Source organism: Numida meleagris, chromosome 1 (genome assembly GCF_002078875.1).
Source record: "Numida meleagris isolate 19003 breed g44 Domestic line chromosome 1, NumMel1.0, whole genome shotgun sequence".
NCBI lineage: Eukaryota > Metazoa > Chordata > Aves > Galliformes > Numididae > Numida > Numida meleagris.
Window position 1 is genome coordinate 58,668,521 of NC_034409.1, and position 25,020 is coordinate 58,693,540.

General features: G+C 41.9%; 1 protein-coding gene and 1 long non-coding RNA gene across 3 annotated transcripts in view; one reads left to right on the forward strand and one right to left on the reverse strand.

Moving 5' to 3' along the window:
• The window catches only part of CHRM2 (cholinergic receptor muscarinic 2), a 108,963-nt gene extending 97,739 nt beyond the window's left edge, over nt 1-11,224 (reverse strand). Inside the window, exon 1 of the mRNA XM_021388602.1 lies at nt 10,895-11,224. The gene's annotated coding sequence lies outside the window, so the exon portion shown is untranslated. The remainder of the gene's footprint in view (nt 1-10,894) is intronic.
• Nucleotides 10,408-15,978, forward strand: LOC110394660. 2 transcript variants are annotated; one of them, XR_002435788.1, is made up of 4 exons: nt 10,408-10,651; nt 11,459-11,530; nt 12,371-13,928; nt 15,622-15,978. It is a non-coding gene; the product is annotated as an uncharacterized LOC110394660 (long non-coding RNA). The 2 variants fall into 2 exon arrangements; XR_002435787.1 differs by having other exon boundaries at nt 12,371-15,978.

The window sequence follows — 25,020 nt, forward strand, 5'->3', positions numbered from 1 at the left end:
AGAATCTGGGGCACAGGATGTTGCTGGTTTTGTCCATGGCCACATGAGCAATCTGCAGTGAAGCTAGGAATTCAGCATTGTCACCATTGCCCAAGAGATGTAACAACAAAATTGCTCCTCCTCTCTTTTGTTATGTGTCATTCACACTCCCCAATACAATTGTAGAAGAGGCTATAAAGAAAATAATGTGGACTATTTATTGTCAAATTTGCCATTCAAAAGAAGGCAGATATTTTGCATTTCCTTGTGCTCCAAAGAAAGCAATATAGAGTCCCCATGCTAAAGAAAGAGGGAAAGTTACAAGCTTGCTTCAGTCAAAAAGGCCAAATGGTTTTCTTCATCTTTGTTCTTTTTGCTTTCCTGCTTCTTTCTAATTGTGTATATATATATGGGCTTTTTTTTTTTTCACTTCACTGAATTGCATTGCAAAATGAATAACAACACTGAGATATTCCTTGCAGGGAACTGTTTCTGATGTCAAAATCTTTCAGTAAAGATCTCTACATTTACTCCCAGTGGATAAGATTGTGAAAATGGCTTGCAGACATCAAACAGACATTTTTAATGAGAATTTAGCAGTGAGCCCTTCATATGTTCTTTCCTTCTAGTGGCAGCTAAGTGTACTGGCTATCATAAATGTCAAAAGCAGAAGGGTAACTAGTGTTACCCTCCTCGTTCTCTGCTTTTCCTTATATTTAAGAGCCTTTAATGTTTGGTTAAAGGAAGAAACTTTAGAATCCGTATGCCCTGTTCATATCTTCACTGATAGGGCTCAAGGTCAAATACGAGTAGTTGTGGCATTGCCAGGTTAAATATAGCACTTTGTTTGGTGATGGTCTCTCTTCATGTCACTCATATTCTGACAGCTTTCATCAGCTGAGAATTCACTGTTAGAAAAGTGAAATTAGTGTGGGTGAAAGATGCCAGCAACAAATCAGGAGATCACTTTTCAGCTTAGTCTCATGCACAGAAAAGCAAATAGCAGAGAAGGTATCTCATTGCTAGCCCCCTCTCCTAAAATCTAATATTCCCTTGCCACCAAATTTTGGGAATAAAACTCGCCAACATGAATGGCAGGTTAGAAAGCTGACATTACTTTATTGCAGTGATGGGTGCGTGGGGGATCTCTCCCTCCCAGCATGCACACCTGAGATTGAAAGCCTGCCAGTGATGAAGTGCCTGCCTATCCCTAGAACTGCTGTAGATATTACGATTTCATATACACATGTGCTGTGTTGATTTGGGGTTCTGGTGAGGGATCTTTGGTGGTTGTAACCAGGCAAAAGGTCATGTGTTAAATAAGCCAGGTCCCATATATGGTCCAAAACTTATTTGCAAAGAATATGACTGTTGACTGAGTTTTTAACTGGCACTTTGTAATGGTATCTATTATCAGTCCTCACAGGGTACGGTTTACCAGCTCAAAGCTGGTGGAGTGTTTAGTCACAGAATCACAGAATCATAGAATTTCTCAGGTTGGAAAAGACCTTCAAGATCATCAAGTCCAACTGCAACTTGACCATGCTACCCTAACTCTAACAACTCACTGCTAAATCATGTACTTGTGCACCACATCCAAACAGTTTTTACACATATTCAGGGATGGTGACTCAACCACCTCCCTGGGGAGCCTGTTCCAGTGCTTAAGAACCCTTTCTGTAAAGAAGTTTTTCCTGATATCCAACCTAAACCTCCCCTGGTGCAACTTGAGGCCATTTCCCCTTGTCCTGTCACCTGTCACCAGTGAGAAGAGACCAGCCCCGCTCTCACTGCAATCACCTTTCAGGTATTTGAAGAGAGCAATAAGGTCACCCCTCAGCCTCCTCTTCCCCAGACTAAACAGCCCCAATACCTTCAATCACTCCTCCTAGGGCATATTCTCAAAGCCGTTCACAAGCCTTGTTGCCTTTCGTTGGACCTGCTCCAGCACCTCAATGTCCTTTCTGTACCGAGGTGCCCAAAACTGAACGCAGTGCTCGAGGTGGCTCCCCAGTCTCTGCTTTTTAGGCTCCAATGTCCTTATCTAGTAACAAAAACTTTCCCAAGTCTCTGCTGAGGTGTTTGAATTAATTGTTGACAGCCCTGAATTTATGGACAGGTAACACCCCCATCATTCATGTTGAACAGTTCCATACTTAAGTCAGGGTCATATTGTCCATATGCTTACTCCAAACCAAGACCCTCTCTGAGTTTCCTAGCACCAGACCTCATCTTCCACACATAATTAATGTGTGGAATTCACACATTATTAATTCACGGTCATGCCATATTGTACATAAAATGGAGCAAATTGGATTGCCTACTATGGCAGAATGCTGCTAGAAATATAGAAAAGTGAGAGTATGAGGCAAACTTTTTTAATACATAATATGGCCTAGGCATGAATTGAAGTGTGTAGAACTGCTCTTAATCTATCACAGTCATGAAAGTTCTCAAGGACCTTAAGTAATAATGGTGGAGGAGAAAAGAGTAACCTCTCTGTCCATGCGTATACATTGCTCAGTTCGTTTGTTCTGTGTCAAAGTCAGAAATGCATGTTGGGCTAAGGGGTATAAGGAGAACAAGCAGGTCCACATTACTTTAGTGATCAACTCTGTTGTATTATGTGATCCAAATGAGATAATTGCATTGTTAGCTTTACTTCATCAATTTTACCCCTACTAACACCAGCTATGTTGAAAACACTCAAAACTGAGCAAAAACCCCTAGCCCAGATCCTTCAGTCTCTCTTTTTTTCTCTCTCTCTCTCTCTTCCCATTCTCTCCCACAAATACAACCATAAAATTGAACTTGTAAGTTGTTTTTTCCTTTTGCTTCTCACCAAGATCTGGAGAAATTAGGGTCTTCAGGATGTTTTTATTGTAGAGATTCTCAACATTTTATTTCGTCCTCTGTTCTGACAAGAAACTTTTTGGGTAATCAGTTTTCTAATACCTCAGCGCTAAGAATGTGGATGCTGTGTGTCTCCTCCAATTTTCATCTATCGGTACCACAGCCTAACCTCAATACCTGACTGCAGCAAATGAATCCTCACAACACTGTCATGAGACCAGTGAGACCTATTTTCCCCACTTCAGGAAGCTGAGACAAAGCCTACACAAAGTAAGAGTTGATCTCTGACTCAAGCAGGCTTTGTGTCAGACCATAGGAACTTGTCAAAGTTCAGGCAGATGGTTGGTGATGTACTTGGTCTCAGTCCAGTGTGCTATACTTAAAATTTCCTTTTTTGATTAAATTCAGAAATATCCTTTTTTGATTAAATTCTGATGCCTGCACAAGGAATTATCACACTTTCTCCAGGAAATGTCTGTGATGTGTATGGACAAAAACCAAAAGGGCAACTAAGTCCAATAAAGTAGTAATCATGCATGACTTCACTCACTTGTACTTTGGTACGCCAATTGCTACAAATAGATTAGGAAAAAAAAAACAACCCTATAGGTGATTTCTAGAGTAACAGGAATACATAATAGTAAATATTCTCAGCTTAGTCTTAAGTAGCTGAAGAAATGATACAGTCATGCCACAAAATAGTAATAAACTAATTAGTACATTAAGAATGACATTAAAATTGATAATGATTAGTGAATGGCTTAAAAGAGCACTGAAGGCAAAAACAAAATAGAAAAGAAAAAGACAAAAGAAGAGTAAGGAAAAGTAAAATCAATAGATTCAAATCAACAGAGATATTAACAACCAGTTTCTGATTTGAGGAAGTCATGCAGAAAGCAAACTGAAAGACAAGAGAGGGAAAAAAATGTTTTTGTGAAATGTTTAGATCCAAGATGTTTTTTGAGCCAAGCAAAAAGCTTTACTTCAGCTCTAGTAGAGTCCCTGGCTAAGAGAGAGAGAAATTATAATGAAAAATGAACAAAATGTCAGCTGTAAGTGAAGAGGATGCATTGACAAGAGTTGGTGGAGGGGGGAAACTGCAGGACATTTCTGAAGGATCTTAAATTCACTGAGTTTGGGAGGGAGCCAGTGGGATCTATTGGACATTCAGGAGGCAGTGGGAAAAAATAATGGTCAAAAAGACATTACAAAATTTCTGAATGATCTGTTGGGATAAGCTTCCATATGAACAATGCTGTGCAAATGTGCACACTGGACCTATTTTTTTTTTCAAGACAAGAAAGGACGTGAGCCGTCAGAATGTGAAATGTTGAAAGGGGAACAAACTGATAAACTAAACAGCAGCACGCCACAAGGATCTCATGGTTATATATGTAAAGGTTTGGAAGGCATTTGAAAATGGAGTGGATGAGCTGATAGGAAAAATGCGCAAGCTGTCATTGAAGTAAGATATGCTACAGAGGGACTGAAGTGTAACAACTAGCATACCTATCTTCAGGACAAGAGATCTTAGGTATTACACAATGAAAAGTCTTATTTCAATTTCAGATATATTTACTGAAACTAATAAAAACTGGAATTACCTACAGGAGAGGAAAATATCAGTTTATTTCCAATAAAATGCTGTATCTTCTGTACATTCTTTGAAATATCAAGCAAACAGACCAAGAAGTATAACCTAATAAATACATATATGTGTGAATATATATCTTCTTAAATTATTTGAGAAATTTCTTTGAAGAATTAAGCCATTACAAAATTAGTAGTTGATTGAAACAACTGACAAAATTGTTTAGAAACAATCTAGGAGAGAGAAAGGAGAAATTACATATGAATTATAATTTTTCACTGCAAAAGATTATAGTAGCTGGACTGTTCATGATTCTGTACCAAATATATAATCTTTACTGAAATTGTTGCAGTTAGAAAAAGTAAGGGCTGAAGCATTTCAGAGTACGCCAATTAAGCTGGGTGAGCATGTGCCTTCTGATAGCAAATGGAAATAAGCATTGGCTGATTCAGAAGAAATATGGGTGGAATAAAACACTAGGAAACTTTCTGATCACTTAAGGAAGGATCTTGACAAAACTGTGAACAACTCATTAACAAAATCTGTTTAATCGCAGCAGCAGTCAAAAAGCCAACAAATGAAAACAAATGACGTTAAAAATGCCAATATGAAAACTGTGTGAGTGTATAGTCCTCATCTGGAAAATAGTGCCCACGTTGGCTAATCCATTGCCAAAAGAGGAGTTGGAAAGAATTTGTAGTTTTAAGACATGGAAAGTGACTGGGAAGCTTGGAATTGTCTAAGTGAGAGAAGAAAAGAACTAGAAGGTTCATGGTTGGGAAAATTAATGGCACTTAAACAATGAACCGGGTTCTCCTATTGGCATTTTCACTTTGCATAGCGGAGAGATAATGATAACACTGAAGGACAATTAATTTAAATAGATCAAAATTTATTTAGAGTGTGATTTTCCTGAGAAAGTGTGTAATTAACCTACTGAACTCACTCCTGCATGCTATCACTGAGGTAGCAAGTTTACTGGGAGGTAAAACTGTATTAGCTGTTTATCTGTCTGGCGAGAATATCTGCAGTTTGTCTAGAACTAGTAGAGATTTCCATTTGATGAGGAATGCGGGTATCAGTTTTCATTTGGAAGTGGTTTCTGAGCAGAAAGCAACCACAAATTGGTAGGTATTAAGAAAGCATTTAACTTAAGGACAGCAACTTTATCTAGGATGGCATTTTCCGCACCTTCCTCTGAAACGTATGGTAAAGGGCACTGATAGAGACATAGTACTGGACAAGACAAAACACCTACCTGATCCAACACTGCAATGTTTATGTTCTAATGCTCTTTAACTGAATGACTGATGCCTTTTTGAATAGAACAAAAATGAGTAATGATAACAAATAACACAATTTCCATTAATTATTCATGCTAATGTTCATGAAACTTTTGAGATGTATGAATATTTTCATGAATAAATCATTGGTTACCAGCTTGCACAAAATGACCTCAGAAATCGTAGTGGAATGAGCTTGTAGCCATTATTCATGAACAAATTTGTGAATCATTTTCAATATATGACCTCTATAGTTTCTAATTGACTAAATATGAGATAGATGAGTATAAAATAGACTTCAGCCTATTTAGTGTTGCAGTGCTAAGAGAAAATTTCTCGGGTAACTATGAAAATGCAACTGCTGACTGCGACAGAAACTCATTTCTTATGGACAAATTGTGCTATGTTTTTCTCTTCCAGGCTGGAATGGATTCTAAAAATGAAGACTCTGATCTTCATAGTTTGCAGATCACAGCAAAATAGCTTTTTATGTTCACACTACCTAGGAATCCTGATCCAGAGACATTAGTTATCCACTGCTTTTTAAAAGGGAGAGGAAAACATTGGTAGATGATGGTTTACATAAATTCTCACCCCTCTGGGTTGTGGATTATATTAGAGATATAGAGATCGCCAATATTTTCAGAGGTGCTTCACCCTATTCCCAGTGTCCATTATCACACTGTATTTTCCTTTCAGCAGAGTCTGACGACTTAGAGCCATTCCCTGAACAGCTGTCAAAACATTGGCATATTCTAATTACAACACTTACTATGTTTCTATGAAAGTTAAATCCTGAGCTCCATTGCACTAGAGTAAAACAGAAGTAATAAAAGCTAAAGCAGTCACCTTCGATTTGCAAGAGTACAAACATGAATCTAGCCCAAGGAGCCAAACAAGGGAGTCAAAGAAGATGCTGGAAAGCCCAGGATCCAAGGAGCATCTTGTCAAAAGGAAAAGAGGCAGAAGGCTCTCAGCTAACTAGCTGGCCTGAAGTGATGATACGCTTCATTCTGTCATTATCATTTTCTTAAAAATGAATACACGAAGCACATGGACTACTGAAATCCCACTGTGTATTTAAGTTTCAATGACAAGCATTCTTTAGGAAGTGCTTGATAGAAATGAGATAAAACTCCCTTCACTCTGTCCCATCCTCTTGGGACTTAAAATTGTGTTATATGGAGATGTCTCTTTGAAACATCTGCTGATACATATCTTTCTGCACAGGGATTCGACAGCGTTAGATACAGGTAATGATATAGCTTTAAAGTTAAAAAAATCAGCAGCTCAGCAGCCTAAAAGCATTTAAGTGGAAACAAGCTCTGGGGCCATGGGAGAAGGATGCAGCCTTTTAATACAATTTCAGGGATGCCCTCATCTTTTAATTCTGCATGTTTGTTTAGGGAGATGTAGAAAGTCAGTGAGATAAGTGAGTAAGCAATCCTCATTCTGTTTAGTATGGAATGGGAATGCAACCTCCTAGGCACAAGAGATTGGCGTTCAGCTGGTCGGACAAGGACAGGCAAGTAGATAACTCCCATCTTATCTTGGGCAGATTGAACTCAGGAAATGCTATGGAGATCCTGGCAAAACTGAACACTGTCAAAACATAGGAACTGGTGAAGATAGATGTGGAGGGTGCTAATTGTCTCATTTAGTGACAGCTTTTTTGGTAGTTCTCTGTGCTTAGTCCTCTGTGCAGCTTGGTTCCTAGAGAAGGGAATCCAGGCTCAGATTTAACAGGGCTTGAAATGCTACCATCCAATGTAAGCATTTTTAAGGCTACAAGCATTTGTGAAAAAGTTATCCCTGTCATTCATATGAGCAGGATTTAAGCCCCTTCAGCTTTTCTTAGACTGATTACTGTTACTCACTCATCCACCTATCCAAAGAGCCCATACAAGGGTCAGGGCAGCACTTTCACAATTCAGTAATCCTTTTCCATGCCTTCAGATCTCCAACCATTAGCTGCAAGTTGCTGCAAGCTGTGAAGATCAAACTCAGAATAGTCCAAAATATGTGAATCAGTGCTTCTGGCTCTAATTTCTTCCTATCAAATCCTCTGTAGTTTAACTCTCTCCATGGAACCTTCAATGTTAGGCTGAGCATGACAAGAACCAGGGTTGGCTGAACCCCAACCTGCCTTTTTTTTGCAGCTTGGGATTTTGAAGATGGAATAGAAGGCTGGAAATAGACACTGTGTGAAATGCCCTTATTTTGTATCATTTCTTTTTCTCTATCCTCTGTAATTTTTTACCATGCTTCACATCCCCCGTGGCCGGGGATGCTCTCCTTTGCCTGCCTCTAGCACTAGAGGGCGCAGAAATCTGGGCTTTGAACTGGAAATCCAACTCTCTGCAGATCCCTACTTTCCTTCAAATTGCACTCAACTTTTAAAGAGGTTTTTATTTCAGAGGAAGGGAATCTACTTCATTATTACTGGTTTGTGTGCATTTCCCATGCTGCATTGCTATGGAAACGGGACCAGAACATAACTCTTTTGCATGTAGGTCATGATATTACTGGAGCAGAGGAAGCTTGGGTGAATAGGTGAGTGGGTTACAGAAGCAAAATGGGGCAGAGTAATTATCTGGGACTATACTGACAACAGTGGGGGATTTCACAGTAGATCACCTCACAAGACTATTGAATTAGAGATCTGATGAGTGAAAGGTCCAAGCATGTGGAGCAACTGAGAGCCATGAAACAAGCACAGACACTCAGCTCAGAGGTGGAAAAAAACTGAATGACAGTGGTGCATGCAGGCAAAAACAAACAAAAAAACAAAACACACTTTCATTCACAGATGCAGTTATTCAGCGGTGGTTGGTTTGCCCCCTTCTGCAACTTGGCCTCCTTCTGAGGCAGTGACATGGAACAGCGCGACTGCCACCCCTTCCATCTCCTCAGGACACTCCTGACCATGGGCGGTTCAGACCTCCCAAAGCTCTCGCCAAGTTCAGAGTTACAAGTGGGTCTGTGTTATTTCCTAAGATCTTGGTTTTGGATAGAAGACTGTGACCTTTTCTTTCTATAATTTCACTCTCCCTCCAAAACAACTGAAATGAGACAAGCCCAGATCACCTTCCCGTGAACTAAACCCTTTTCCCTGGTGGACTACAATGCAGAAATCACTGAGCACTTTGAGCTGTCACAGAGAGGGCAGCTCAGCAGGATGCAGGCTCGACAAGTTGGCAAACCTATGGTATGTCTTCTCACTCTCCGGATGCAAAAGCAAACAGGGCTGCTTTTGCAATCCTGAGGTCCTGCAAAGGAGAAGCTCAACCAAAGTTATAATCAAAAAGAGACTAAAGGAGAGAGAGCAGACTCTGTGCAGCATAACACGGTTTATAGAGGAGTCATTGAAAATGGCTGGTGTCATAAACTATGTAACTGAGGCTGGCATGTATTTAGACAGAGCTGAGATTGCAGGCAATGCAATACCATAAAAGCAGACAGAGTGCCTACTCCTAATCCCGCCTATTAACCTTCCTCATTGACAATCTCTTTTTTTAAAAAAAAAGCTTAAAACTCACTGTCAAGCAAAGGTCAGCCCCTCTTTTTTATTCCCCCTCACTTTTTCCTCTTATGCAAAGGGAAGAAGTGCAAACACACTAGTTGACACATAAGTGGGGAGACATACTTCTCTGGCTGAATTTGCATCAAGAAATACCCCTCTCCCCATCCTCCTGATCCAGTTGAAGAAAAAAGACATTGCCTAAAGGAACTTTAAGCACGTGAAAAAAAGGTGGATAAAAAGAGCTTTTCTGGAGTGTGGGGAGAGTCCCTTCTTCATTCTCCACAGAAGGGATGGAAGGATGACCCCGAGGCGCCTGGAAAGGACCTACACGCCTGGTGGCTCTGCAGGACCCCGGGTGAGCGGCCGCCTCCCCACGGAGAGTGAAGGAGCCCTTGGGAGAAACTCTCCGGTGGGGCAGGTCAGCAGCCCGTGGAAGCACTTTGGCCCTCCAGAGCCCCGGAAATGGCTGGACTTTGGGGCAGGGGGACGACTGGGGACCGGGATCACGGTTCCCAGGGCAGTCCTGGGGGCATTTTTGTTCCCGCTGCCTGAGCAGCTCCCTCTCGAGGCTCGCTCCTCCCGGCCGCAGTCACCCCGTGGCGGCGGCACGGAGCAGAGGGAGCCCGGAGGAGCAGCCGGGACCGGCTCAGCCCTCCCAGGAGATCAGTTGGGCCGTGGTAGTGGCTAGCGTTGAGCCCGGCCCTGGAGCATCCTCACCGCCTTCCCCGGACTCACTGGGGACCGGACCCCAGGGGCACCGACCCAGAGAAGCGAGGTCGGAACCGGGGAAACCCTCTGCCTTCCCCACCTCTGGCGGCACCCCACGTCCGCGCTCCCCCTCCCAGAGACCTGAGGCCACGGGGATGGTCGCTGACCCTTAACAGGTGCACGGTCCCCAGGGGGAGTCCTGGGGGCAAGGAACCGCGCTGGCACGGAAGAAGCCTCCTTCTTCTATTGCCCCCGGCAAGGGCAGGGATGCCTCGGCTCCGTTTCTGCCCTCCCGCACCCAGGGTAGGCTGCCTTCCAGCTGCCGAGGACGTTTTGCAGGAGTCACCGGCAAACAAGTCACAGTGGGATTTGGGAAGGGTAGCCCGGGAAATGTCCCTGTGTCGGAACGCAGCATTTACGTTATTAAAAAAAAAAAAAAAAAAAAAAAAAGGAAAAAAACACCATACAACTTGAGGAGAGCTTGGTAAATACAAAGATTTCCCTAAATCAGGTTACCGCGTCTCTCCTTCCCGGCTGTACCATTTAGCCTCGGTTCCGGGATGAGTATCACAGCCGTAACTCAGCAGAGGAAAGCTCTGCTGGGGCTCTGCCTTCTCTCCCTCGCTCCCAGCCCCCGATGACCGCACTGTGATGGACCCTTTCAGCAAAAGTTTCCCCGTGTTTTGCTCTGCTCCTTTTATCAGAAGGCAAAACGTAAGCTCGTTTCTTGGACATTATTTTCTTGGCGGGAGCTTTCCTATGACAGCAGCAGATGAAACTGTAGGTGCGGCGAGGAAGGGGAGGAGGGTGGAAGGCGAGAAAGAAAAGGGTGGGGGGAAAGAAGACTAAAATAAAGACTGAAAGAACAAGAAAAAGGAAGGGGAAGTAAAAAAAAAAAAAAAAAAGAGACAGAGTGAGAGAGAGGAAACGTCAATTAAAAAAAAGAAGCTTTCCTACCTGTGATCCAATCACCAGAAGTTGCATCCCATCCCGCGGCAAGCGGCTCTCTGCGAGCGGCGGCTGCGGAGCGGCCCCGGCTCTGGCGGCGGAGGCATGCGAGCTGCGCGCATCAGCGCCCGCAGGCAGCCGCTTTATCTTTCTCTTCCATATCTTCCAAGAGGAGGGAGGGGGGTTGGAGGGGGGGAAAGACAGATTACTTGGTGCTGTGATAATGAGGGGAAAGAATAACAGTTGGGAAGCATTAAACGAGAGGTGGTATTGTCCGGGTTGATGGAGTTTTTGTCTCTCCCTCGCTCGCTCTCTCCCTCCCACATGCGCAGGCACACACACACGCACACACACACCCCGCACTCTCCGTGACACTGGCCCTTGGGAGCCTGCTTCAGCTCAGCCAAGTTCAGCTTTCAATTACATATATATGTATGCACACACATACATGCACACACATATATACAGGGAGCTATCAAACCGAGCTTAACGGTTTAGACAAAACTGGAGAAATTAAAAATAGCGGATGCTGGGACCCGTAAGTGAGCTGATGATTATTCATATTTCCCCCAGTGCTCCTAAGGAAAAGAGGACAAGCTGCCGCCTTCATGGGGGTGGTGGCAGGGAGGAGAGCAGGGCACCCAGGTGAGCATCTCACAGTGCTGGTGGCTGTGCGGCTGTGGGTCTGGGTGCTGCGTGCTGTGTGTGGATGTGAGAGCGCCAAGTGGGCTCGATTAGCTGCAATGGGCAGGCAATTTCTGCAGAGAACATTTACAATTTTCTTTCAATACGACAGGATTAGTTGCTGTTGAAGGCTCTCCTCCAATAAGATCTGCACTGCTCTCTGATTTGGTGGCTTTGCTGAATAGAAATTACTGATTCTTGTTATCTCTCAACACACTCTCCCCTATTCCTCATCAGACACTCCCCTCTTCCTCATCAAAAGTCTTTATCTACAATTTGCACATCTGAACTGACTTTTTTTTTTTTTTGTTACCCCTTCCCCATTTTTCAGCTCAATACTCCCCACTTTATTTCTGGTTTCTTTTTTTTTTTTTTTTGCAATTCCATGATAGCTCTAAGTCTCAATTGATGTATGGGAGGAGAAACAGAGAAAGAGATCTGGGTTTTAGACTATTGCAGTCACCGGAGTCTCTGTGCACTGTGGGGAAAATGTACTAAATCCAGTTTAGTTTTTTAAACTGATTATTGTGCTGAAATATTCATGGGATGTTGCTTCCCCAGCACAATGACAAACCAATTAGGGGAAAGAGATACATTTTGTGAACAACAGTTAATTCTCCTTGGGTGTAAAGCACTCCCTTTTAATTAATAGTCATTAGGCTGAGAAGTATTTACTTTGCTTAAGGGAACTTGTGGGTTCCATGGAAATAATCGAGATCTGAACATCTTCACGTTTGTTTTGTCTTTGCTCTGGACCAGAACGGATTTGTGGGCTGGGGTGATATTTTTCTTTTCCCTTAGACTCAGGGCTGCTGGAGTGGCAAACAGGAGAAGAGAGTTCATTCGAGCTACAGCATGAAGAGTGAGAAGGAGGAGGTGGAAAACAAAGAGGAGAGAGAGGAGCAGTCTGTGAAGGTGACCCCAGCTTCTACCTGAGTGCTGCATGCCCTGCCTTCCTCACCCCAACTCCCTTCTCAAAGGACCATTGGATGCACTGCCCACTCACTCCTCTCCTCTCCAACCTCCCCCTTCACTTTGAAGAAGTTATTTCTTGAAATGGGTTTGCTCCGAGCAGAGAAGCTGCCTACAGTACTTGCAGACAGTTAGCTGTTGCTCCTGGGTAGATCTCACCATTGGTTTTACCCTTCAAAGGGGTGGTGTACCTTCAGGGTATCAGGATATTAGAATTCTCCTCTAGGCCCTGGAGTGAGTGCATCTCCTGCCCTGAGTGGGGGGGCTCACCCATGGGCAGGGAGCTCTGAGATTTGAAGGTACTTGTGTTTCAGTGTTACACAAGCCTGAGTTTCTCTACCTGAGAGTACTTTCACAAGATGTAATTGTTGGATCACTTGTAACTCTTCAGGAGCATCAGAGCACTTGGGTCCTGACCTGTGCAACTTTTTTTCTTGGCCATGCAGAACATTTTGCCTGGATTTCACAGCAGAGTTAATAGATAGCTGTCTGGCCACCTCAGATGAGGTGCTAGAAAAGGAAACCAGATTTGGCACTGGAAGGTCTGAAGCAAGTTGTGGGCATTCTGTGGCCCTGTGGGGCTGCTCCTGTGGGACAGAGAACAGCCACCCCAAAGCTGAGCCTCCCCCCAAGCTTCCCGTGAAGACCGAGACCTTGGCACTTGAGTGAATATTTTAACATTCATTAATCAAGATCATCATCAGCTTTAAAAGGGACAATACCCGCCCCCTCTTCCCCTTATTATTATTGTTATTATTATGCTTCCCTCCCAGGAATGTAGTGAGTGTTTGATTGAGCACGCTGATTTCTGGAGATTTAATTAGAGCTCAGTAACAGCCTGCAAGGGTCAGCCCTTCCCAAAGCCCTCCCAAAGGGAGGGGGGCAACACCACTCGGCAACAGCACAAGCACCCTGGCAGCACCCTTTGGGGATATTCCTCCCTTGGCAGGAAAGAGGCCCAAGCCTCGGCCCTGCCCGCCTCCAGCATCTTGCTGCTTCCCACGGCATAGCCAGGCAGGAGGTGGCTGGGGCTCGGCGCGACTCTACCCGGCTGCAGGGGGCTCCCCAGTGCCGCGCTGCTCAGTGCCGTGCGGGATCTCGGCTGCAGAGCTGCAGGGCATTCCCACCACGCAAGACTTCCACGCCGGGGACCATCTCCCTTCCCCGTACATATTCCCATTCCGTGATTTCTCAAGGAAATAGAGCTGATAATGGAAAACCTACAATAGCCCCCTCCCTTGCCTTGTCTGCAGCCCCCCCAGGGAGAAGAGAGATTTCAGTCCCCTGGAAAAGCTCTGTGTGCACAGAGCTGCCTTCCTGTGTCCGCAGAGCCGTGCTCGTAATCGATCTCAGCTGCTACATCTTGATGGCACTGGGCAACTCCGTGGTAAGCAGCACCTTTTGAGTTTGACAGAGCCTCTGTTATTTGCAGCTCCTCTCTTTAAAGCGGTACGTGTTAGACACACCTCCTAAGGGACAAAAAAAAAATGCTGCTCCTAAGCTTAAGGCATTTAAAATGTACACCCCACCCTGCTTATGTGCATCTACAGTGTGTTAAACAGCTGCAGAGATAAAACCATTGGAAAAGCACAGGACAAAACGTTTAGCCCTTTGGCCATAGAAAAAAAAGTGCATGAGGATGAGAATATTTACCAGTGATGATTTTCACCTCTTGCAGAGGAACTGAGAAATGCTCCCGGGGAGAGGAAGCAGAGATAACAACTTTCAGGAAGGAGATTTCCAAAAGAAATTATTTCCATATCCAGTGCTGTCGAGTGATCTCTAGTGAGACTTAGCCACGCACTGTTTCCTGCCCTTATCTTCACATCTCCCAAGATGTCTCCTTCTCTCGGGCATGGAGCTGCCCTGTTGGGGTGAGCTCTGAGAGCATAAGCTCTGAGTGTTCTCACCATGGAAGGAGGGGTGTCCCTGTGGACTATTTCCATGGTGATCTTTTCTATTATGCTCAGGGTTGTGGTACCTCTTCTTTTCAACACCCACATGCACCCAGGGTCAATAGAAACATCTGCAGGGCTAAAGGTCCTCTCAAGGGCCAGTGAACTTGAGACAAAATGCCAAAGCAAGTTCTCCTAGTGTTCTCACAACGTGGAGTCCCTCCCTCAGAAACTCCAGTGCTTGATGTACCCCTTTGCTGGAGGGCTGGGTAAAGGGTTACAAGGGATGGGCAGGCCCCAGGAGAAAGTGCTGGCTTCCCTTCCAATCCCTTGAGGAACTCACGTCCATTTGGTACACAGGCAAGAGGAAATAATCTCTCCTGTTATCTCCCTTTCCATCCCCAGCTGTGGAGACTGAAACACTTTATTCCCACTCAGAGGTCCACCTCTCCCCAGTTCCCACTGGAGGCAGACAAATCTCCTTCTGGGGAAAAGAGGTAGCTCTGGCAGCACAGTTCTCTGCTTTCTGCTCCCCTAGGCCAAACACTTACCAGAAAAAGGCATGTAATTGCTTAACTGTGCCCAGAGTAGTGTGTCCATAGGAGCATTATAAAACACAGATTCAGGTGAGGGATGGCACTGAAATATTGACATATCTCAACTTCCAGCTCACCAGTGCTAGGGATCAAGGAAGATCTTGGTTTCTCCTTTCCAAGTGAAATCTTGGAGCCCTCCCACACAGCAAAGAGATGCATTTTTTTTACTGGCCAGCAACATTAAGCGCTGCCTTACTAACAAAAACTACCTAACTTTTATTTCCCTTTTCTCTATATGACAGTGTGGTTTTCTGGGCCCATTTGAATCTGAAAGATGGACATGCTAAGAATTATTTAAAACAGACTGTGCTGATGAAATTGAAACTCCCAGCAGGCTGAGATGAGGGTCAGTCTAATGTTCAAACTGATCTCCTCTTGTGCAGAGCAGATATGTGGTGAACTGGAAATCAAACCTACTGTTTTATTAAGGATAAACACAGTATCTGGAAGAACATCACGCTAGGCACTGAAAAGCTGAGGAGGCATTTTTAATGCAAACATGCAAGTAGTTTGTCTACGAAGAAAGCCCTAGAAAATGCAGATCTGCACTTTTGTATGTAGGACTAATTGTTATTTGCAAATGTTGCAGGGTTCCAGGTGAGTGAGTTGGACAGATTTGAAAGCTGTTTCAGAACAATCTACAAAATATATCTGCTGATAACCTTTGTAGTCTTTGTCCAGTCTTGGAAAGATAGCTACTTAAAGTGAAGGCTCCCGGTAAAGCATATGTTCACTGCTGACAGAAATACATCGGAGTGCCGACAGAAGTGTGACTTTCAGGAGAAAGCAAAGCAGAAAGTACTTGAAGGTATATGGCCTCGATTTATGTGATCTGGGAGTTAAATAGTGTGAAAAAGGAATCAAGCATTTGTACGATGGTGTTTATAAAAGGATATGTATTATAGCTGTGACTTAAGACTCTTAAAAGGCCAAGAGTTGAATGAAATTCTCTCCGAAGTGTTTGTGTGTGTGTGTGTGTGTGGGGGGGGGGGTGGGTGGGTGGGGATTCTATTGCAGAAAAGTGTTTCTTAACGTTGCACATAGATGAAAAGACCATCCTTGACCTGAACCTCTGCGCATTTTAGCTTGAAGTGCCTCTGATGGGGAAAAAAAAAATAAAACAAAATAAAGCAGATCTAAGGGAGCCTTTGGAGGAGTGCGGGACAGCCTCATGCAGCACCCTGGAGAGCAGCCGGCCCGCCACGGAATGTGCCTGTTGGAGGGTCGGTGTGCCTGCTGCTCTACCTGCGCGCACGTTGGTGTGCCGGTGAGCTCACACACACATCTATGAGCACAAGGCTGTTGCTCGTGAGCATGTCTGCAACTGTTTAAGTAAGTGCAAACCAATAATCAACTGCACATCTGTTGTGTTGTTCTTTGAGGCCACATCTGTTGTTTTTTAATGCATCCCTTGGAAGGTGAATGTTTGCAGCAAGCCAGAGAGGGTTGATTCTGTGCATTGCATATATACCTATTCACTGGAGTCAGTAGCTTGAAATGAGGAAGATTTCATCATGTCCTTTACAAGTGTAAGGGAAGCTCAAACACACCCTGAAGAACAAAGTAAAATGAAACTCAGGATTATGAATAACTCATTTCCATCCAGGCTTCAAGCAAATAGCCATGTTATTGCAAAAAATATCTGTAGAACTTTTCTTCACAGATTCTCAGACACTAGAAACCTATCCACTTCACTCCCATTATACACAGGGCTAAAGTCTGGTCACAGGAAGGCAGGTGTTAGGCAAGTCATGCATTCCTTTTTATTTTAATTACCTGGGAAAAGACCAGGGGGCATTTCGAACAACAGCTTTTCTCAGAGAGTCTAGATCCTTGTCAGCTTTATTTGTAGAGCTCCAGGGACTCCAGAGGAGCACTGAGGACTGTTGGGTTAGTGGAGAGATGGCCACCATTCTGTGGGAAATATTTTCACACAAATATTACTTTATGAAGAGGCTCACATATGCATCTTCACCAGACATGGAGTCAAGGGCTCTGGATGCTATTTAAGCACTTCAAGCCAGTGAACCAAGCTCTCCTTCAGGGTAATTCTTTAAGCATTTCCCCTTGGTGCTGGTGATTCTGCCATAAGGCTTGTTCAAGGTCACTCTAGTACTGGTACTACTCACCTAAACACACATACAGAGTGAATGACTGAATTCCAAAGCCTAGGAATATTGATACAGAATTGCTAAATTTCACTTCCCTATATATATACATCACTCTACTTCTGTAGGCAACTTGAATCAATCCTGATAGAAAACTAAAATGGGAAAATGCATGCAATCCTTCTGGGGGTGCAGGAGTTGCAGTCCACACTCTCTGTGATCCCAGTGAGAGTTTTGCCTTGGGATGCTCATTTTCTCTGACTTTCTACTCCTGAAACTGTTCTACTTTGTGTCTAGTTACACTTACTGGAGCAGTGACTGTTACAGGAGAAGAACTTGAAACTTCATTGCCTTTTTAAATGGCTTAAGGTTGTGACCTACTCAACTGAGATGAGAATTCAAACAGTAACAACAATAATAAAGTTCATTTAAAACAGATATAACAAGAAAAGTCCGTTAACTATCCTGGATATCATTTTTTCCTTCTTAGTGCCCAATGAGCTGGTGATTAGAATCAGAATGAAAGGAATCCCATTTGTCATGCATGCTGGGGCAAACATCACTCATCCTGGTCAGGAACAAAATCACTCAGTCTTACGCTTCTCCCTTCACCCACTGGTAGTAACACAAGTGACACACTCACCAGGGCTTTGCACTGCACAGGGTCCTGCACCCTCAGAGACAGAAGTGCTTCTATAGTTAGGCATGATATTGTCTAATTAGCTCTCAAAAGGAGCAAGGCTTACTGGCTTAGGTGAAACTCCATGTTATTGAAAATCTCTGCTTTCAGTACCTGAACTGGTATCTCCCCAGTCACTGTAGATCACTGTGTGATGCGTCAGATCTCTAAGGGTCAGCCTGGATATTTCTGCATCATGTTCCATTGTCCTCTGTAGAAGTGGCTTTAGAAATACATCTCGAATTGGTTTCCTTTGCTCTTCAAACTGAGTTTCATATTTGTTGTCTCTACAATGTTCATTTCCTCTGCTTTACTGCTGGAATTTCTTTTGAAGTCTTTGGAGTTACTCATATTCATAGAACTAGGGAAGTAAAGAATTCCCAATCCGTAGGCTGGCAACATTAGCAGCCTTTCTCCAACAATGGTCAGAATTAGGTATTTCTATAGAAATAACAAAGTAGTTGCTCCTATAAGTGTGAAACAATCTGCTTCCTCCATGAAGGCTCCTTCTAAACAGAGAATTACAGATGCATGATCTCCTACATGGCTTTTCTTGTCTCTTCCACTGTTTATCTTAGCATTAGTTACTACAACTTAGAATATTGCTGGTATGTCTAGAATTGCCCTGTTCGTCTTTGTACCTTGTGAAATTTTTCAGTCTCAAGGTCACCCTTGACTTGAGAACTACAGTGCAATTATGTCTTCTACAGTTCAATTAACTTTGTGAAAAATGTATTTCTTTTATCAGTTTTGAATTTGATGCCTTTAATTCACTTCTGATGGCCTCCATCATGCTTTTGTGTCTCAAGTGGCAAGAACAGTTTTCCATCTACATATTGGGTTTATTCATTGGATCTTTATTCATATTATTTCCTATGCATTTTCTCTCTAAAGCTAAGAACTCTCTCTCTCTCTCTCTCTCTTTTTTCTTTCTCCACTCTGTTTAGTTGAAGATCTCTGGTTCTGTGTGGATTTTTTATTTTTAATGTATCATGGCAGTTATTTTTCCCTCCCTTATCCTCCTCTACTTCTTCAGCATCTTTCTCAAGACAAAGTCATTTTATAGCATGCATAATTCCAGATGAAATCACACCACTCAAATAGATGGCCTGTATAATATTCTAATATGATTGCCTTATATTATTTCATAAATCAGTGTAAACTTCATTGTTTAAGCTCCTTCTGCCTTTGCTCTACTGAACACTAAGTACATCCTCACAAACCTGACTGGAATTATATCCATGCTACTGGTGTGTTTAACTGAAAAACTTCAGCAGATTATATCAGTATATTTTTTTTCTCTTTTCCATCATCTACTGCCATGTATTTATCATCACTGAACTTCATTTACTGCACTGTTGTTCAGCCACTGAGCTTATTAAATGTAGTCACCTTTCCTTACTTTTTCTATTGCTTCAAGTCCAACATAAAACCCCTTCTCAATTCACTAAATTGATTTTGAGTCCCCTTTGTCAGGACTAATTTGTAAACACTTTCATTCCTAATGTTTAAGTGCTGTATTCTAACTCTCATTTCCTTTACTCTAGCATATTATTCCTTTTTTTCTCTGCTTATTTGTTGAAAATAAATAAATAAATAAATAAATAAATAAAACCCTCCACCAAATGCAGTTACTCAGACTTTCCTGCTTCTAGCATTTGCAATGAAGATGTACTGATATTTATCATCTGTTTATCTACAGCTTTTCAATCTTCACTTTGAGAATCAAAATAAGATTGGTAAGTTACTCCCATATATTTCACAACTCATGTCTTTACTCTTAAATATTCCTTGTGTGTGTGTATTTTTTTGGGTCAGTATTGAACTGTAGTCAACAACATATTCCCATAAAAGTTAAAAATCCTTCCATATTCTTTTTTTCTTCATCTTCATCATCATCACAGAAAGTATATTCCTCAGCATCCTGGAGAATTTTTTTTTTTTTACTGAAAACTGAACACTATTCCCATACTTAGTCTGAAATATGCCTAAGAAACACAGCAGTTAGAAGACATTATTTGTTTCCTTATATTATTTTAGGTTACTTCCTATCAAAGGGACACATTTAATAATGATAATGTAAGGAAAACAATGAAAATTTCAAGTGCAGATTGTCTCAGCTGATATGGAATACACAATGGCTGCTCCTAAAGAAATGCCCCCCAGTTAATTATGTTGGCCCACCATATTGGAGGTAGCTGTGGATTGTATGGCAGCAGAGGTTGAACCTCCCTACTAATATTCCATTAAATGTTGTTGCCACGTGACAGCAGAGGGGCAGTCTGACAAAATAGCATCTGACATGGAAGTGAGTATGAAGAAAAGGTGTTGTAACTGAATTTCTCTGTGGAAAAAATGGCACCCAGTGACATTCACTGACATTTGTTGAACATTTGTGGAGACCAACCAGTGGATTTGATCACGATGAGGTGGTGGGTGGTGCGTTTCAGCAGTGATGACAGCAACGTGAAAGACAAGCCACATTCCAGATGTCCATGCAGATTTTTATCAGCATATCCTTGTTCATTGCTGGTGAAAATGCATAACGAATCGTGATGACTATGTTGAAAAATACTGTTTAGTAGCTGAGAATTTACTTTATCAAATAATATTCTTGTGCTCTTTGTATCTGTTGCCATTTCCATGGAAAAATATAGGAGGTATTACTTTCAGAGCAACCTGTGTATTGACCTTCTGGCACTATTTGCATACCATACTTCTTGAAATTACTTATTTTGACATTTCTGTGCAGTGACATATTGGCAGAAGATCTCAGCTGAAGTACAACATTGCTGCAATGATTATTAACAACAATGAATCTTATGTGGCCAAGAAAACTAAATAAGCTCCGGAGAACTCTAGAAATGTGTATTTCAGGCACACTTTTAATATTGTTTGGTGACTGAGCAAGACTACAGATCATGTGTTAATCTTGTACAGAATTCAAGATCTAGATCTAATAGTGCCTTTTCCTTGTACGAACTTTTAGAGTGAGGAATAGCTAAAATCTACTTCTTTAAATATGTTCTTTCACATTCTAAGTTGTCGGTGTGAGATTCTGCTGGGTAAAAGCAGTGTCTTTTCATCAAATAATCTTTTCTACCAACAGTATCAAATTACCATAATTTATACACTTCCCTGCTCTTTGCTAAGAGCAATTCCTTATTGCACCATTTGTACAGCCTACAGAAAATGTAGTGGAACTTTATGTAAGCCCTCAAAGGAGTAGAAAGTGCAGGGTATTTTTTTTTTTTTTATGTTTGTTGTCTCTGTGGAGAAAGAGAGACTCTTTGGGGGAGTCTCTCCCTTGACTCCTCTCAAGAATTTACCAAAGGCTGTGGGAGTCTGTGAGGTTCCTGCTGACTAGAAGCTATCTAAAGTTATAGCCGTCTACAAATAGGACATTGGAGAAGACCCAAGAAACTACAGATCTCTTAGACTAATCTCAGTTCCTGGAAAAAATATGGAAAAGACTTTTCTGGGGATTACTGAAAGTCAGTTAAAGAATAAGATATTATCAGATGTAGTCTGAATGAGCTCATCAAGGCTAAGTCCTAACTTAGTAATCTGATCTCTTTCTTTGATAAGGTCACCAGCTTGGAGGATGAATGGAAGGTGGTAGATGTAATCTTTCTGGATTTTAGTAAGGTCTTTGGTATCATCATCTTCACGGTATAGTTCTGGGCAAATTGTCCATTTGTGAGACAAACAGGTTCACACTATGCTGTGTAATGAACGGGCCCAAAAGTAGAGCTCAAGGTGCTGTAGTTAATGAGACTACACCTGGCTAGCACATGGTCACTATCAGTTTTTCCCCAGGCTCAATTCTGTGGCCAGTTTTGTTGAATATTTTCAACAATAATTTGGATACAGGAATGTAACACATCATCATCTAGTTTGCCGATGGCAGTAAACTGGGAGGTGCTGTTGATTCCCTGGACGGACAAGAGGCCTTGGAGGGGGATCTAGATATATTAGAGCACTGGGCAATCATCAGTACCGTCATGGTTTTATGATTTTTGGTTACTGGTCTTCCACATCACAACATCATGTAGTGTATGTACCTGGTTCTCAGAAGAGAAGGACTACTACATTCCCCAGGGGACTTTGCTCCTCTGTTATCGTTTTCCGGTCAGAGGGAAAGATAAAAACTTGCAGATCACAAGACCTTGCTCTTTTTCCGCCCATCTCTCGTCCCGGCAGCATCTCGCTCCCCAACTGTCTTATCGTCGGTATTAGAGTAAGGCCTACCTTAACTTTGGACACTCTCTCTCATTGCATTGGATTTATTAGCTTAAATTGTAATTATATTGTATTATAGTGTCCGATATCTTATTTAGTAAATTAGTTTGTTTCTCCTCAGATTGTTGCTGCTGTTTTTGCTCTCAGGCCCATATCGTTACCCTTTTTTTCCCTTTTCCCTTTCCTGGGGCGTGGGTCTGTGGGTCCCCCATCCCATTCATCATGGAACCGGGCCGAACGCCTGTAAACTGTTGACAAGTACCATGAGGTTTGACAAAGGGAAATGTGTGCTGCAACTGGGACAGTTTAATGCCAGACACAGCTACAAACTGTGATGAGTGGCTAAAGAGCAGCTCTGCAGAAAGGAATCTGGGGGTGCTGGTGACACCAGGCTCAATGTGAGTCATCAGTACGTCCTGGCAGATAAAATAGTGTAAACAGTATTTTGCGATGCATTAAACACAACATAACCAGCTGGTCAGAGGAGCTGATTATCCTACTATATTTAACATTTCTACAGGCTCACCTTGAATATTGTGTACAGTTCTGGTCTCCACAATATGTAAAGGAAGGTAAGATCCTTGAAAATGTACAGAGGAGGGCATCAAAGCTGATAAAAGGGCTGGAAGGCACATTCTACGAGGAGAGGCTGAGGACGCATGGGTTGTCTGTTCTGGAAATGAGAAGGATGGGACGCAACCTTATTGTTCTTTATAATATTACTTCCCAAGGAAGGGGAATGGAGAAGGAAGCGTCAAACTTTTCTCGGTAATCAAAGACGGAACATGAAGGAAAGCTGCACCTCTGGAGGTTCAGACCATTTAGGAAAAAATTCTTTACAGTGAGGGTGATTAAATGCCGGAAGAGGTTTTCTACAGAGGTGGTTGATGTCTCAAACCTGTCAGTGTTTAATAGATGTTTGGGCAATAACCTCAATAATATGCTTTAACTTTTGATTAGCTCTGATGTAGTCAGGCAATTGGACTACTAGAAGATCTCTTAAGCCCCCTTGCAATGGAACTATTCTATTTTAAGTGTTCTTAACAAAAACTTCAAGATTTTATACAGCCTTTTATCTGCACTACAGCTAAACAAAATATATTGGAGAGCTAAGACCAGAATCTCTTCACTTTCAGACAAGAACAATAATAATAAAGAAAACTATGTGTGTTCACATGCATATACACATGTATTTATAGAATAGACAGACCAGAAATTTACTTTTCATCATCCTAAGCTATCTTCTGGACTTTTGAAGGATAAGCTGAAAGGTCTAATCCTAAAAAAATTCCAGTTTGTTCCATGTTATCTTGTAGATGTCATGGCCCTGGGTCTTTCTGTAGAAGTCTAAGACCTAACATTCACAGAAGATAGGTCAGTTGTTGGGCAGCTCTAAATTTAATAACAAATAAGAGGAAGAATGACACATTATGCTCAATATTTCTGGTTATTTTCATATATCTAGATTAGGCTTCAGCCTCTGTGTTTGTCTATGGGAAAGGATTTGGTGCTTTTGACAGATCAATTCTGATTATGTCTACATGACATACTCTAGCTGCAGTGAACACAATGCAAAGAGAAGCAGCTGAGCTCTAGATATTTGGTGATGTGCTTTATACCCTGGTTTCAGAGGTAGATTATGTTCCCAAAACTATCTACCTTGAAAACATACACAAATAAACATGCTCTTTAGTATGTATCCTATACGCAATTCTTCCACTGGGTCTAAATAGTAGACATGGATAAGGACAGTAAAAATAAGGGGTGAAGAAATGAACAACTGTAGTAATTCTTATCATTATCTATCTTCAGATGTATACATCTGATGAATATATATAAATGATGTATATACATAAATTCTGATGTGTATATATATAAGTATATAAATATATATGTATGTATTAATATAAATATAGATATTTTAGTACTCCTGACTCTAACAAATTAGAAACTGATGCTCAGAATTGGCACTCTGATTCCACAGCAGGCAAAATGGTAGATCAAGGAGCGGACGTGAAATGGGATTTGTGTAAAAAGCATATGATCTGCTTAACCACAACACCTCTATAGAAGATAAATATTTGCCTTCGCTAAACTATACAAATATTATCCGTTGCTTGGTCCCCTGCTTGGTGTAATCAGAGTAATTGCCACAAAATGAAAATGCATTATCTTTGTTCTTGAATCCAAAGATATGGGTAATTAATACCCCAGAAAAGAATGATCAAGAACAGTTGCTATTTTGATATAATTTGTTTCCAGGAGAAAGAAAATACTCATTAGCTTAAAATAAAGGTGAAGTGTTTGCTCTCCTTAATTTTATGGTGATCAGATAAATGACATCTTTTCAGCCTCTTTGGTCCTGATGTCCCATAGAAAGTTAAATAATCTTCTCCTCTGTAGGTCCAGTTCCTCTTATGTTGTATGATGAATCTAAGTGTTGGATGTTTTATAACTAATCAATTTTTTTTGCCTGAACACTTTGTACTTTTTTATCGGTTACGAGATTTATTCCATCTCTTCTCTCAATGCAATGAGTTTGGATGACCTCTTTGCTGAGTAGTACTTTTGTCTGGGTATCCTCTAGTTAAGCACCTGTCATCTGTGATATGAGGAGCTCTCTAATTAAGCACTCAGTCAAGAGAGCTTTGTCAAAAGCGTTGTTAGAGTCTCAAGCTCCTCATGCTGCTCTGGATCTATGAAGGACCAAGCTCCTCTTGCTCCTAGGAGAAAGATTCTCAAAAGTAGGTTCAAGCATGGTTTTAAAGAACTATGCTAGACTGAACTGATTTATCCTGTTTGAGTTAAATAATGGATAGCTGTTATTTACATCTCCACTGTACTGGACATGGAAACCAGGTAAATAATATTTGTTTCTAATTTTAATCCACTAGGCCATAAAACTTCTCAAAATAGCAAGCTCATTTGCTCTGGGAACCATGGTGAACAGACAGATGAC